The sequence below is a fragment of the Lycium barbarum genome, chromosome 11, assembly GCF_019175385.1.
Source record: "Lycium barbarum isolate Lr01 chromosome 11, ASM1917538v2, whole genome shotgun sequence".
Lineage (NCBI taxonomy): Eukaryota > Viridiplantae > Streptophyta > Magnoliopsida > Solanales > Solanaceae > Lycium > Lycium barbarum.
Genome location: NC_083347.1, coordinates 108,291,367 through 108,307,139, shown reverse-complemented (window position 1 = coordinate 108,307,139; position 15,773 = coordinate 108,291,367). Strand labels below are relative to the sequence as shown.

General features: G+C 36.2%; 1 long non-coding RNA gene across 1 annotated transcript; it reads right to left on the bottom strand.

Moving 5' to 3' along the window:
• Positions 1-8,510: 8,510 nt before the first annotated feature.
• Positions 8,511-11,394, bottom strand: LOC132618812 (uncharacterized). Its single transcript, XR_009574328.1, has 3 exons — positions 10,941-11,394; positions 10,102-10,173; positions 8,511-8,939 (listed from the first exon to the last, which is right to left on the bottom strand). It is a non-coding gene; the product is annotated as an uncharacterized LOC132618812 (long non-coding RNA).
• Between the last annotated feature and the right edge of the window lie 4,379 nt (positions 11,395-15,773).

Genomic DNA, 15,773 nt, shown 5'->3' with positions numbered 1-15,773 from the left:
ACTTGAAACTTTACTCTTGAAGTAGTAAAAAATGAAACATTACCCTCGTGATATAAAATAAAGACTAAGCTTCAAATTAAAAGGCAAAAGATATGCGGAGAGAGAGAGATAGGAAGCAATAGGATTATATCAATTGTTTCTTCTAACTTTTGTTTTTGTGTATTCCTTTCTCGACCACGACCATGACCACGACTGGGACCACGACCTCTTCCACGCCTAGAATGGCGAAAATTTACCTCATTCACTTAAGGGAATGGGGCAGTACCAGTGGGTCGACTTTCATGATTTTTCATTAATAATTCATTATGTTGTTCAGCCACTAGAAGATGTGAGATTAGATCAAAATATTTCGTGAACTTCATCTCTCGGTATTGCTGCTGCAGGAGCATACTCGAAGCAGGAAAAGTGGAGAATGTTTTCTCCAGCATATCATGATCAGTGATATTTTCACCACATAATTTCAACTGAGAAATAATTTTAAACATGGCAGAATTATATGCCTTAATAAATTTAAAATCTTGTAGCCTTAAATGGAGCCAATCAAATCGTGCTTGTGGAAGTATGACCATCTTCAGGTGGTCATATCTATCTGTTAAATTATTCCACAGAGTAAGAGGATCTTTAACAGTGAGATATTTCATTTTCAAGTCATCATCAAGGTGATGGCGGAGGAATATCATTGCCTTGGCACGGTCTTGGTTTGATGCCTCATTTTTATCTTTGATGGTGTCTGCCAGACCCATCGCATTAAGGTGAATCTCGGCATCAAGAATCCAAGACATATAGCTATTGCCGGATATATCTAAGGCTATAAATTCAGGTTTAGTAAGATTTGTCATTAGTAAAGGGAAATAGAAAGTCAATATCTTCGAGGCTTTTAAAGTATTTGCTCGAGATGGCAGAGTCTCGTGCTGATAACGTGTTATAAAATAAAAACAGTGCAATAAATTAAAGTAGCAAAAATGAGGGGAGAGAGAAACAAAAAGTACTAAGTTTTCTTTCCATATTGATGTGTTTTTCTCATCTATTACATAGGGCTATTTATAAGCCTTTACATAGTGTAGTTGCTTGAGGGAAGATGTGTGCTACAGTGGAAACGGCCCCACATGGACATCCGCTTGTTTATTTACAACAGAATTGGATTATTCCAAGTGATTATTTTTGGAGTTGTATTTATAGTAGGGAGGGGTAAGGGATTTGTTCCTTGTTGGGTGCAGAAAACACGTGACAGCCGCAAATTAAAGGGAGAGAAGATCAATTCGTATACAAGCAGACAACACGAGACGTGTTATACCATGCATGCACCTTAGTTTTTTTTTTTTTTTTTTTTTTTTTTTTTTTTTTTTTTTAATAAAGCTTTTGTACACTTAACTTGACAAAAGGATTTAACAGCTTTTATCATAGAATTTACTATTTATCCAAATTACTTTTTATTTTTTTTTTCTAAGTGAACAATTCACTAATTGGAATAATATGGAATGATATTAAGAAAATAATAAATAACTTCTTATTATCTTAGAAATAATAAATACTTTGAAACAAATACAGTTTGTTAAAACGATTAATATTTTGAACTAGCTAGAGCGAGTATGTCATGTAATGTTTAGGAAATTGAAGTGAGGGAAATTGGGGGTTGACTTTCTTACTAGGTTCATGAATGTACTTATATTTTCATAAATGTTGTATGTCTATTTGACAATGATGGAAGGACAATAAACAAAATTATTATAAGTGGAAATTTTTTAGATTGAATTGAAGGTGAATGAGCCAAACAAAACTGCGGTGGAAATGAATGAATATTTCAACAGCACATATTCATGACGAAGAGAGAAATAAATATCAAAAATCCACGTATAAGAATCTTTTTCTAGGATAATTGGATAAATAACATCAAGTTATAAGAGTAGATTTGTGAAGGAGGCCACTTTCAAGTTTCAATCGGGAATAAGGCCACTCAATTTCTTTTTCAATTATTTTTCGGTTTTATGGTTTAGAAAAAGGGGAATGGGGTACATTTTATAATTTTAAAAAATTTGAAGGTTTTAAGTTATACACTTAAGTCCCTCTACTTGTAATAAAATATACAAAACCCCTCTCTCTCTCTCTCATCCGTCGCTTTCACATTTTCATTTCTCTTTCTAGCTTGGAACTCTCAAACTTCCACCTCTCCCCCAAGCTCCAATACGCCTTGATCGTCGTAAACAGGTAGTTTCTTTAACTCTGCAACTCCATCGGAGCATTTTGAGCTCCATATTGCCCTGATTTTTTTTTTTCAATCTTGATAAAAAACTAGTGTTCATAAAGATCTGCTTTTTTTCAAAACCTTTGTTGTTTTGCCTGTTTTTTTGGTCGAAATGTGTGTTATTTATACTTATTTGCTTGTTTCGATCGTTCTTTTTCTGTTTTTGCCTTTTGAAATTACATATGCTCTATTAATAGACTTTTGGTCGATTATTCTTATTTTTATATCGTGGTTGGTCAACGTCTCTATTGTTTGTATATAGATCGTATAAATGCCTAGGTGTAGAGGAAGAGGAGGAAAAATACTCTCCCGTTCTTGTATTATGGTTGAAACTCATTCTAATGTGAATCGTAAGGATAAAAAAAGAAGAGGTGAAGAACTTAGCCAAGATAGAAAAATAAAAAGAAGTGCAGAAGCTGAAAGTGCGTCCTACTTAGACCCCATTGATGAGTGTAGTGTTGATGGAGCTAGAGTTAAGAGTGTATCTGAGGATGGTTCAAAACACTCTAGTGCTGCTGAAGATGTTAATCCTTTATCCTTGTCATATTGTGCAAAGACAATTAACGTTGAAAAGTATGGCTTGATCAATTGGCTGGATGATTATGAATCTTTTTGCAGTAAAAGTTTATGTTTGGAGCAGGCTGACGTTGTTGGTTGAATTTAACAAGGTGTTGAGAGATAAAAACAAAACTAAGGAAAATGTAAGCATTCCTGTTTTGGTCACTTTAGAAAGCTGTCAAAATTCTTCATCAATTTCAACGAACGGATGATCCATTATATGCTTCTTCGTCATGTGGTCCAGAAAAAGAAGCGTGAAATGTGGTTCCTCGTGAACGACAAGCCTGCGTGTTTTGGCTTGAAGGATTTTGTGTTGATCATCGGTTTAAATTGTGGATCCTATCCCTCCCAATCTAGAGAGGACAGGACAATTAAGAACGGGGTAGAATTCTACTCAAAGGTTACTCGAAACAAGAAGATTACATCAGAAAAGCTATTGTCGGTGATAAGAGGGCCTAGATTAAATAAAGAAGAAAAGCGATGGCCAAAGATGTGTCCAGGGGTGTGGACCCTGATTGGTTTAAAATGGCTGACGATTTGGAATTCTTCTAGAGCTATCCTTGGGGAAAGGAATCCTTTGAACTCACCTTGGAATACTTGAAGGAAAAGGTAGACGAACCCAGGCACCACCAAACTCACCTTGATAAGAAGACGCCATCATATGCTCTCTACAGCTTCTCCTGGGCATTCATGGTACATGTTATAAACCACTGGTGTAGTAGATTATAGACTGTGTGTTATTTATTTTTACACTCAGCGATTATTTGTGTCAATATATATCTGGACTTATGAAGCTTTTCCCACACTTGACCTGCATGCTAGAAAATTAGATGAGGTTCTCTGCCTATTCCTAGGATTCTTAGGTGGCACACCACAAAAATGGAGCGATTTACTGAAGGTGATCCATTTAGGATTGGAGGGGAATTTCACAGGTATGAATTTGGAGTCTATTATCAATGTTTTTGCAAAAATATAAACTAAATGCTAATGTTTTGCATATTTGTAGGTTGTGCACCCTTACATCATCCCCACAATGCATGAGCTGGAGCAGGACTACATGAAAAACTTCTTGGGATTTGATGATCCCATCATAGATAAATTGAAAATTGAATTGGCAGGCGTGACCGTATTGGTTACATCAAATAATGGCTCGAAGGCTCTTAGTAGGTTGAGAAAGGAGCCCAAGGAGAATTCTGAAGAGGATACTCATCATGCCTCGAAGCGTCGTAGTAGGTTTGAAAAGGAGTCCAAGGAGTTCTCATATGATGGGGAAGATATTCAATCAGAAGATTTGGGTGGTAATGTTGGCATTGGGACTTCTAGGGGTCGTGCCGCACCAAGTGGGGGCCCATCAGTGCCGATAAAGCATGTGGAACTCCAGCAGCGTGTGGATAAGATGGAGGAGTCTCTGAATGTTCTTCTCGCTTATATGGAGACGGAAAAATTTAGAATGAGCGAGAAGGCAAAGAAGAAGAATCAGGAGACTGTCAAAGAGAAAGGTGAACATTTTGAATTTTTTTTGTTGTAATTATGTTGTTTACAATTTGCATTCTTTTTAATTATGTCCAAAAAATGGAGCACAAGCACCTGTGGAACCATCTGCTATCAATAAGTTGAATGTAGGTGTTGAGCCAACTGCTGAGATCCCTAGACCAACTGCTCATGAGAAGGTTAAGGTCCCTAGACCAGCTTCTGAAGTTGAGAAACTTAAGAAGGTTGAGGTCGAGAAGGTTGAGCTTCCTATGCCAGCTGCTCAAGCTGAGAAGGCAACAAATGTGTTAGATCATTGAAACCTTTGTATATAATTGTGTTGTTGCCTTTTGAATTTGGATGCACATAAATATTTTGGATGTTTTCAAATATGATTGTTTTAACAAACAATTAATTTTACTATTATGTATCTAAGTGTGTTGTTTCATTGTGAACTTGAATGTCTTCAAATATGACTGTTTTTACAAGTAGTGGTCACTTCTTAATATAATTATCTATCGGTGACATGAAACCTTATTATCTGCTATGATGATTGTTGATCATCGACTGTGAGTTTGTATCTATTATTATCGACTATGAATAAAGTTTATACACAAACTCAATAGAGATGTTATAACGCTTGAGGACCAACACATATATTTTTCATTTAAATAAAACTCGCTTCATATTGTCCAAAATTCTCTATATGCCAAAATGAAATACCCAATCCCACTACAGCCCTATTACACATTTCCATATAGCAAACACCACTAATAAATCATACAAAAGCATTCTTAGTCCATTCTCTTTCTTCAGCCACCGTCAACCTCTGTTTTACTTCAATCCTCTCAATTTCGACTTCTCCCAACATAACTTTCAAGTGATTCTTCTCTTCTTTAGATTCTCTAAACAACGACTGAAGTAATTTCTCGTTCTCTAAATATTCTCTGAGCCTATTTTGCAGTTTAAATTTGGTTAAGCCTTTTGATGTTGGTGTCTGAGGTCCACATGGGCTCCTGCTAGATCATGGGCTCATTTGAGATTTTTTTGGTGTTGCGTTGGGGTGTAGATCAATAAACCTGAAATAGTCGCAGCCATCATATTCCTGAAAAAAACAGCAATCAATTAGAGGTTTTAAAACTGAAACCACATAAAAATTTATACATTAGGAATTAGAAAATCACAGTTCAAACTGCACAATTAAAAAATCTGCGACCTGGATTCTTTGGGATGCGTGATGTCTTCAAGAAAATTTATTCACCGCAGAAATAAATGTCGGGGTCTTGTGGTTGAGATGTTTCGGATAGCTGAGACATTTTGGGTGTTTTGATCAAGAAAAAAGATAATGGTGGAGTTTGATCAAGAAAAGGGACTGTGGAGGTGTTTGATCAACAAAAGAGACAATGGATGAGTATGAATTTTGAGTCGGTTTTATATAGGAAAGAATGTATTGTTACCGTTGTAAATTTAAGAATTTTTTATTTTATTACCTTTGTAAAAAATATGTGGCTTGACAGTCGAAATAAGGCTAAGTGTGCTGGGTCTATAAATAGACATAACTGATAATAAATGACTATGATCTATAATTACTCACTGACATGATCTATGATGGACCTTTAAGGTTGATTATACACCATGGGAATAAAGTTGACTATTGGGACGAGAAGCCTGCTAAATTTGCACAAGTACAACAGACCGGAAAAAAAAAAAAGACTTGATACTATTTAAACATTATAATAACATTTTAGTACATCATATAAGAGTCCATATCCTTTAGATACATGATCAAAATAGTTTTAGAACACCTAATGGTCCTTAAATCACTAATATTAGTCTAAAAAGGCCAAAAATAAATAAAATAAAATACATAAAAAGAGTTGATACTATTTAAATATTATAATAACACTTTAATACATCATATAGAGTTCTCATACATTAGACACATGATCAAAATAGTTTTAGGACACCTAATGGTCCTTAAATCACTAATATTAGCCTAAAAAGGCCAAAAATAAATAAAAAGACTTGATACTATTTAAACATTATAATAATACTTTAATACATCATATGAGAGTCCCCAAAAATTATACACATGATCAAAAGACCTTAAGCACAAGTAATGTTGTCCTTAGAACAAGGTTGTGCTTTGAGAACAATAATTTATTGTCAGACTAATTGGATAGTAGTGATAAGACTACCATTACTTGTGCTTAAACTCTTTGGATCATGTGTCTAATTGGCGGGTACACTTCAGTGTTTCCTTCACTGCACGATTACCTGCGCGAAGTGGGCCTCCAACTACATGGCCACGCACCGAAAATGATGTTTTAAAAGACTAACTTCGTTATAACTTTTCCCCACTTCATTTTGGCCGACCTTTTGAGAGAAAACAACCCTAGGGTTTCCCCAAAACATATAAGGTAAGTTCTTGATCAATTCCCATCATTAATCCATCAATCATACACCAAATCTCATCTCTTCTTGATCAAAAATCATCTCTCCAAGCCCTAGGTTCTTGAAAATTCAAGAAGAGAAAGAAGAGAGGCGTGTGGAATTCGTCTAAAAGGTAAGACTTCTAAGTTTCCTGAGTTTATTGTTAAGTTTGGGTTAGAGAAGAAAGTTCTACAAGGTTCGAATCCGCTAGTGATTCATGGAAGGGTTCAAGAACACGTTTATAGGCTTAGAAATGCCCTAGTTTTTCGAAACATAAAGAGAGTTCGTGGAAACAAATAAAGCTTTAATCTTTCTCATCTAAATCCATTGTAGATTGATTGTTGAAGCTTGGGAATTCCGTTTTGCTAGATTTTAGCGGGATTTGAGGTATGTCTCTTTTGAAAGCCTTCTTTTGACGTATCTCTCTCTTTAAAATCCTTTTTGACTATAAAGGTGATTTGTATGTCTCTTTTTGAACATACTCTTTCGAACGATTTTATGAACTCCTTGGTTGTGGTTTGTGTGCGTGAGGGATAATCCCACATTAAACCTTGTTTATACTACATTTTGTATGTCTCTTTTTGAACATACTTTTTCGAACGATTTTATGAACTCCTTGGTTGTGGTTTGTGTGCGTGAGGGATAATCCCACATTAAACCTTGTTTATACTATATTATATATACATATTTATGATTGTATTCCTCTCTAAAGGATGATTGAAAAATTGAGATATAAAGCTTGGTGTTTGAATTCGAATTACCCCATAAGGGATGTTTAAACTTAATAATTGGAAAGCTTGACTATCTCATGGGAATGCTCTACAATAGATTGTGTTGAACTTGAAACTTGTTTAAAGAAGTGAATTCGGTTTCTAAAATTGAATGACTTGATGTAACCCTATAATGGGATGATGAACATGAACGTTAATAAATAATTTGACTATCATGATATGACTTGTGATTCGGTTTCCATGCCATGATTTGAGATTCGGCTTCTATGCTATGATTATGGATTGGCTGTTTTGCTATGATTCTCTGTTGTTTGTGTGCTACTCAGGAGGAAAGGTAGTCACTATGGATTCTAGTGGGGTTTTCCTAGCCATTCGGGAGGAAGAGTGGTCATTGTGGGTTACACGCCCCGGTGTGGTATTTGCCTAGCCATTTGGGAGGAAGAGTGGTCATCGAGAGTTCATAACTTTGGTGTGATTTTGCCTAGCCATCGGGAGGAAGAGTGGTCATCGAGGGTTACATGCCCTGATATGGTTTTGCCTAGTTATTCGGGAGAAAGGATAGCCTTTGAGAGTGACAACCCTGATGTGGTGCTTCTATGCTGGTTTAAGGAATCTTAAGTGTTCATCCCTTCGTTTCACTTGTTTGGGTTGTATTGGCATATGGTATACTTTGATTAGCCTGTGAGTGTCTTGTTTCGTATCTGTTTGCCGGTGAGTGGCTTATTGATAATAATGAACTTGTTTCCTGTGAGTGGCTTGTTGAAAATGTTGAACTCGAACTGGAAAGACTGGAATTGTACTTAATAACATAATGAGTTGGAACTGAATTATATGCCGATTTATGGTTTCTCTATTGATGGTTGTGATGTTGTTGGTTTATTCCTATCTCTGGATTTCCAACTGTTTTCATTGAAACTATATCACTGATCTTATAGAAATACATATTTTGTTATATTACTTATTGTCCCCGAGACACTCACTGAGTATCCATGTCACAACCCAGCCCCGTGGGCCGCGACTGGTGCCCTACTTGGACACCCAAACAGACTTACATACCGGATCGACATATCAAAGACTTAATCAAACTTAACATACATTAATTTAAGCAAATACTGGAAGCAAATATCGTCTTAATCGGTCGCCCGTACAGAAACATCATATCCAAATCCGATAGATTGGCGGAATACACATCGCCAGATATATACACATATACAGACAAATGGGCCGTTTTGGCCATAATAGCAAACGGGGCCGCATTAAGACGCAGATCGTAATCACAAACGAACAAACATGACCCATGACCCACATATATGACTACAGGCCTCTACAAAACATAACAAAAACATATGACGGGACAGGGCCCCGCCGTACCCAAATAGCCATACATATACAGAACGTATAACAGAAGATATGTACCAAAAATATGAGCTCCGGATCAAAAGGAGTACTCCAAGTGGCAGAATATGTATCCTATACCGGAGGATCACCAAAACAAACGTCTGTACCTGCGGGCATGAAACGCAGCCCCCGAAGAAAGGGGGTCAGTACGAAATATGTACTGAGTATGTAAAGCATGAAGTACAGAAATCCAAATCATAACTGAAGTGAGGAGTACAGAAAATGGATACAGAATTAGTAAGTCAAAACCTGTGCTGAAAATATATATAATGCAAATAAAAATCATGCATAGGGCTCAGGAACGTGGTCGCTACTTCGACGCTGGCGCCACAACACATCATACTCCAGAAGGTTTCAAATCTCCGCACAATCCCCGAACATATCATATCATCAAACATATCACATCATCAGAACACATCATATGCCATATCACATCATAACGCCGAATATAAGTGGAACCCGGCCCTATGGCGAGGTCTCGGGAACCGTAACACATCATACTGCCGAATATAACACAGTGCGCACGATCACAAAACCGGCCCGGGATCCGGCGAACGATATCATAGTAGTAGGCACGAGCAGAGTAGTGCAGAAACCATATGCATATAAACAAATAAATTCCAAGACCCGACGAATGAATACATATATATATATATATATATATAGATATATATATATATATATATATATATAGATATCAGAAGGCTCAAAGTAAGTATCGAGTCCATCGGGATTAGTATACAAAAGTTGCGAGCTTTTAAATTACAAAACTTTCGAAAAACACTTCATAGGTCATTTTCTGAAAATTTAGTATCATTCATAGTGAGGAGCTTTCAAATAACATCATAGAGCACTTCAACGGAGCCTTAGAATCATATGCACATATCCAAAATTTACATATCCAAACTTTGGCCATATCAAATATTTTTCGAACAACATCATTGTGGGTCACATATTCATACTAGGAAACTTGCGGATGACATTATGGATCAAATCAAATGGAGACTTTAAGACCATATTTTCATATCGAAATATTCATCAAGGCTTTAGTCTTCTCGTTTTTCTTTCGAACAACATTCGGAACATAACGAATAGAATCTTTGAACATCATAGAATATGTATCCAACCATGTGGAATAGCTTATGGGGTCAAAGATGTTAGCCAACCTAGTGGCTCTAAGAATAGGATTTTCTTTATAAGCATACATATACATTTTGTTTCCTCCAAAAAGGATCATGCCAAAAAGAAGGAACGGTAGGCTTTACATACCTCGATCGCTCACTACCAAATCTTGATCCCTCGCCAAACAAATCCCAACTCAAGTCTCGAGCTCTCCAATATCTACAATAATATTATCAATTAACCCAAAAATTAGCTACTAGTACTTAAAATTTTAATTCTAATTAGTATTTGTCTACCGAAATTTCGGCAGCATCTCCCTTGTAAATTCAACATCCCCGAGAATTAAACTCGGCCAAATTCATCAACAACCATACCAACAATACCAACAACCAAACCAATAACATCAAAAACCAATTTAAAACGCATTCCACATTAGTAACCTTCCTTTCCAACATAATTCATCAACATTCAATTCAATCACGAATTTTTAAGCCGATATCGATTCTTACATGTCCACTACTAATTCAAGATCATTCAAGTGCAATTCAAATGCATTTCATACCATTTTATAAAGTATACAAAAATCCATCAAGACTAGAATTCATCCGAAATCTCCAACCTTTGACACAACATTCACAACACATTCTTTTCATCTCCCCATTTCATCAACAACAACCACAATTTACACCTTAACAATTCCATTTCCATAATTACATAAATTTACAATAAAATCACAAAATTTCCTATAACAACTTAACAACAATTTTCATGCCAACTTAAACTAGAATTCTTCCATTTGCATAAAAGGCCATTACAACACAATTAACATAATAAATAAAATTTGATCATTCCTCTCCATCAACACCTATTTTCGGCCACACACACACATACCCATGACACAAAATTTTCATACTTTACATTCATTTCCATATACTACAACATATATATATATAATTCTTCCAAGACAAAAATAGTAGAATCTTTACCTCTTTCCAACTTTTCCACTTGCCAAAAATAAAGTACTTTCTTGCCCCAAAAATTATATCGCGTTGAAGAGGGTCTCGAGCTTAGTAGGAATTCAAGAGAGATGGATTTTTGAACCAAAGATTAAAGCTCCAAGGATTTTTTTTTTCTCTTTTCTCTATTCGGCCGAATGGCCCTTTTGTTGTGCTTTCATTTTTTTGTTTCTTGAAAGTTCTACTATGAAGATAGCTAATGACCCTTTATCCATTTATTTGATCACTCAAATTAGCACATGGGCTTGGGCCCTTTGTTTCCCATGGCCGGCCATCCCATAGGTTTTGGGCCTCTTTTTCCTTTTTTTTTTCATTTCTTTTGAGCCCAACTTATTATGGGTCTTATTTTGTAATTCCCGCAACTAATTTCCAAAATTCCCATTTTTCCCTTGACCTTCCTCCATATTTCCCATCAACATTTTTCATGAGCAACATATATGTTAAATAAATTCAAAATATTTCCTCATCTCTAACTAGTCACAATTATTTCAATTTATCCGAATGTGCAAAATTACGGGATATAACAATCCAGTACTCAGGCACACCATTGTTGTTTTTTATGATATGTTAGGTAATGAAAAAGAGCAGGTACAGAAGTTTTATCTCAAAAGTTGTAGAATTGTATCTCAAAAGTTGTAGAATTGCTAAACAAGAAGAGAGGAACGGTAGAAGAGATGTCACATCATAAAGGTCAACCTCTCTTAATTAGGTCATGTTCTTACAGAGCAGTTCAAAATTGTGAGGTCTAAATTTAAGCGTCTATGGATCCTCGCTCCATATACTAAGAACGGATGATTTAGAAAGATAAGAGATTTCAGAAGTGATTTAACCTATAAACTAGAACCCATAGATCAAGATGTCATACTAAAAAACACAACTTTTAGGTGAAATGTGCAATACAGAGAATATGTTATAAGACAAATCAAGTGCTTTGAGATTGGAGAGTTGAAAGAGGCTATTATTTGAATGAAACTTGCCTTGAATTTGGCTGAAACTGAGGTTAAGCTATCACATAGAAAGGTATACAACATAAACAATGCTAGTTTTTCTGCACTAGAAAGATAAAAACTAAGTTGGTAAAGAAGAAATCAAGAAACCTTAGCTCTGTTCTGTCATATTGAGGTATATATAGCACAAAGCAAACAAAATTTTCTATTGTTGATTTGCAATAATCAATTCTAGGAAGCTCACCTAGACATTTATAATCAAGTTTAGTGAGGTCAATTACATATACACATTCTCTTGTGATGTTCCATTAATAAAAAATCACTATAACCATCTCAAGATGTGACGCATTATGTGAAGACTATTTAATCTTTAATTTAATAGTACTAGTCAACCTTGAAATAATTATTTAATTACTTTTAATTCTTAGAGAAAGAAAAAGTCTATAAGAGTATTAGTTGGTGTATAGACCCTGACAAAAACCTCTCAAGTCTAAAGTTCAAAAAAATTAGTCAGGATATAAGAGTATTAATTGGTGTATAAACCTTGACAAAAACCCCTCAAGTCTAGAATTCAAAAAGTTTAGCCAGGATAAGAGGATTAATTAGTGTATAGGCCTCGATAGAAACCCCTCAAGTCTAGAATTAAAAAAAAAATCAGGATAAGAGTGTTAATTGGTGTAAAACCCTAACAAAGCCCTCACAAGTCTAGAATTCTAACATAGAAGTTAGGATAAGAGTATTAATTGGTATATAAACCTTGACAGAAACCTCTCAAGTCTAGAATTCAAAAAGATTAGTCACCATAAGAGTATTAATTGATTAGATACTCTGACAAAAACCTCTCAAGTCTAGAATTCAAAAGAAAAAGTGAGGATAAGATCATAAGAGTATTAATTGGTATATAAAACTTGATGAAAATCTCTCAATTGTAATATTAGAAAGATTGGTCAAAATAAGAGTTTTAGTTGATGTATAGACCTTGACAAAAATCTTTCAAGTCTAAAATTCAAAAAGATTAGTCAGGATATGAGTACTCATTGGTGTATAAACTTTGACAAAAATTTCTCAAGTCTAAAATTTAAAAAAGATTAGTCAGGATAAGAAATCAATTGGTGTATAAACCTTGAGAAAAAATATTTCTAAGTCAAAATTCCAAAAAGAAAAAAATTGATTGCTTAGGATAAGAGTGTTGGTGTATAGACCTTGACTTTCAAGTCAAAATTCCAAGTTGTTTTTAAAGCTTGGGATATGTACCTTTGCTTCCTTTTTTTCTTTTTCTTTTTTTAATCTAGACTGTGAATGATTGTGGGAAAAATAAAGCTCCAATACTCATCATTTGATACGTGGGATAAAGTAGGATAAATTTATACCGTCAACCAAACACAACATAAATTTAATCACAGACTTAATTCTGGATATTCCACCTTATCCATCAAACATGACATTATTTTATCCCAACTCCCAAATGAAATAAATTAGTCCAAAGATTATAATTTAGTCTTCAAACCAAACGACTACAGTAATATCATTGGTTTGGTCATAAGCACAAAGGTTACATTTTCTTTATTTTACTACTATTCTGTACTTCAACAGGGGTATGTACCTTTTTTTTTTTTTTTGAGGTCCAGCTTAAAGTGGCTGTTGACTTTTTTTTTTTTTAATTCCAAGTCACACTTTTATTACCACTTTGTCAAAAAGTTACAGTTTGTAGAGAGAGGGGATAGCCTGGCCCTCTAGAACACTTTGTGGGTCTGATGCAAGCAATCAGACCCTCTAATTTGAGGAAAATGAGCCTAAGAACAACATCAGTTCCAACCCTACAGTGATACTAAAGCTAAAAGGTCATGGTGGCTCCAAGGTAAGCACACCCGGTCTTTTTCCCCTGGCTCGAAAGGTTGGAAGTTGCCATCTATCGACGTTAAGTAAACCTTTGATTTGTCTTGGCATTATATCAAAACTAGTGTAGATGTGTGTCTCTTGCAGATGGTGACTTAAAGAAGCTAACTTGTCCGCAACTTGATTGGCTTCCCGAAAGCAATGTTGGATGGTAATTCCTCTCCCTTGAATCAACGTTTGGATCTTTGAGACTGTTTCAGCAATTCTCCATGGAACTGTCCAGTCTCCTTGAGTGCACTTTTGTATGAGTAAAGAGTCAGTTTCTCCCATAATGAACGACATACCCTGCTCTATACACCATTGCAGTCCAAACAACAAAGCATGAGCCTCTGCCCAGTTGCTATTTCCTTGGCCAAGTGGAAGGCTGTATGCCATCAAAGTTTTTCCAGTATAGTCCCTCACTACTCCTCCTCCTCCACAATTGCTATTTATGCAGCTTCCATCACTGTTGACTTTGACAAAAGGGATAGGTGGCTTCATCCATATCACTCTTTTGTAGCATAATTCCACTAGTTTGAGGTCAAACAACTTGCAAATGTCCTCCCAAGTGTTCCCCACTGCAACCCCTTTGAAATGAGCTTTCATAATTTGCACAATGTTAAAAGTAATTAAACTTTTAGACCTCAGAACTGCAGGTTTTTCATTGCCAAACTTGCTAGCACATCTCGACCTCCATAACTCCCAAATGATGATAGGAGCCATGATCTTGCACACATACGAAGCTATTGAGTTTTTGTTCTTAAATTTCCAGCAGTAGGAGAGCATAGTTCTTAGATTCAAACCGGTAAAAGGGATCCCTATCCTACCAGCAAATATACTCCACAGTTTTTGGGCAAATTGACCCCTATAAAACAAATGCTCACAATCTTCCTCTCCGGGGGTCATGGAAGGTTCATGACAGCAAGAGCAAGTAGTACTCAAGTCAATTCCAAATTTTCCAATGTTGTCAACTGTTGCCACCCTGTTGTGGGCTGCTCTCCATGTCATAAAGGTCATCTTGAAGGGCACATCCTTGTGCCAGATGCTCTTGTCAAAAGCTGTAACCTCATTTCTCTGTCTCAAGCACTCCCAAGCAGAGGAGACTGAAAATTTTCCATTCGTGCTCGGAGTCCATACTGCTGTGTCATCTAATTCCTGGTTAAGAATAATGTGGACAGAGTTCACCAAGTTCTTGACTGCATCTGGAGGGGGAATCCTGAGCACTGCCCAGACCCATTCACCATTTCTAAGCACTTCACAAACTCTAGTGTTGTCGTATTCAGCATCATCAGGTAGGCTACTACAAAGGGGACCGAGATTGGTCCAATTATCATACCAGAAACTTAGATTGCCCCTTCCCACTTTCCACAGGATATGTTGCTCTACCTCAAATTTGATCTTACACATAGCTTGCCAACTGTGGGATTGGCCAGTAACCCATTTCATGAATATAAGATGATTAATGCTACCATACTTTGCCCTGTAAAATTGAGACAAAAAAGAGTTAGTAGTCCTGAGTTTCCACCATTGCTTGGCTGTGAATGCTTTGCAAATGTCATCAACTCTCCTAAAATTAGCACCACCCTCATCATAGGGAAGACAAAGCTTATGCCAAGCTATCCAGTGTTGTCTAGTATTGTTGTCTTGCCCAGACCAGAAGAACCTACCTAGGTATCTTTCAATGTCTTCAATGGCTCCTTTAGTGGGATGAACAGCAGCAAGAGTGTGAATGTTCAAGGCCAGAAGGACATGTCTGATGAGAACTGTTTTCCCCCCAGTTGATAGAAACTTCAAGTGCCAACCTCTGACCCTATTGATGACTTTGGAGACCATGGCAGAGAAATACTCATTCTTTTTTCTCCCTGAGTATAATGGGCAACCAAGGTATTTAATGGGAAGTGGCTCATACTTCATTCCTGTGAGAGTCTCCAACCTACTGATGGTTTCCAGATCAGTCTTGATAGCAACAGAGAAGCTACAT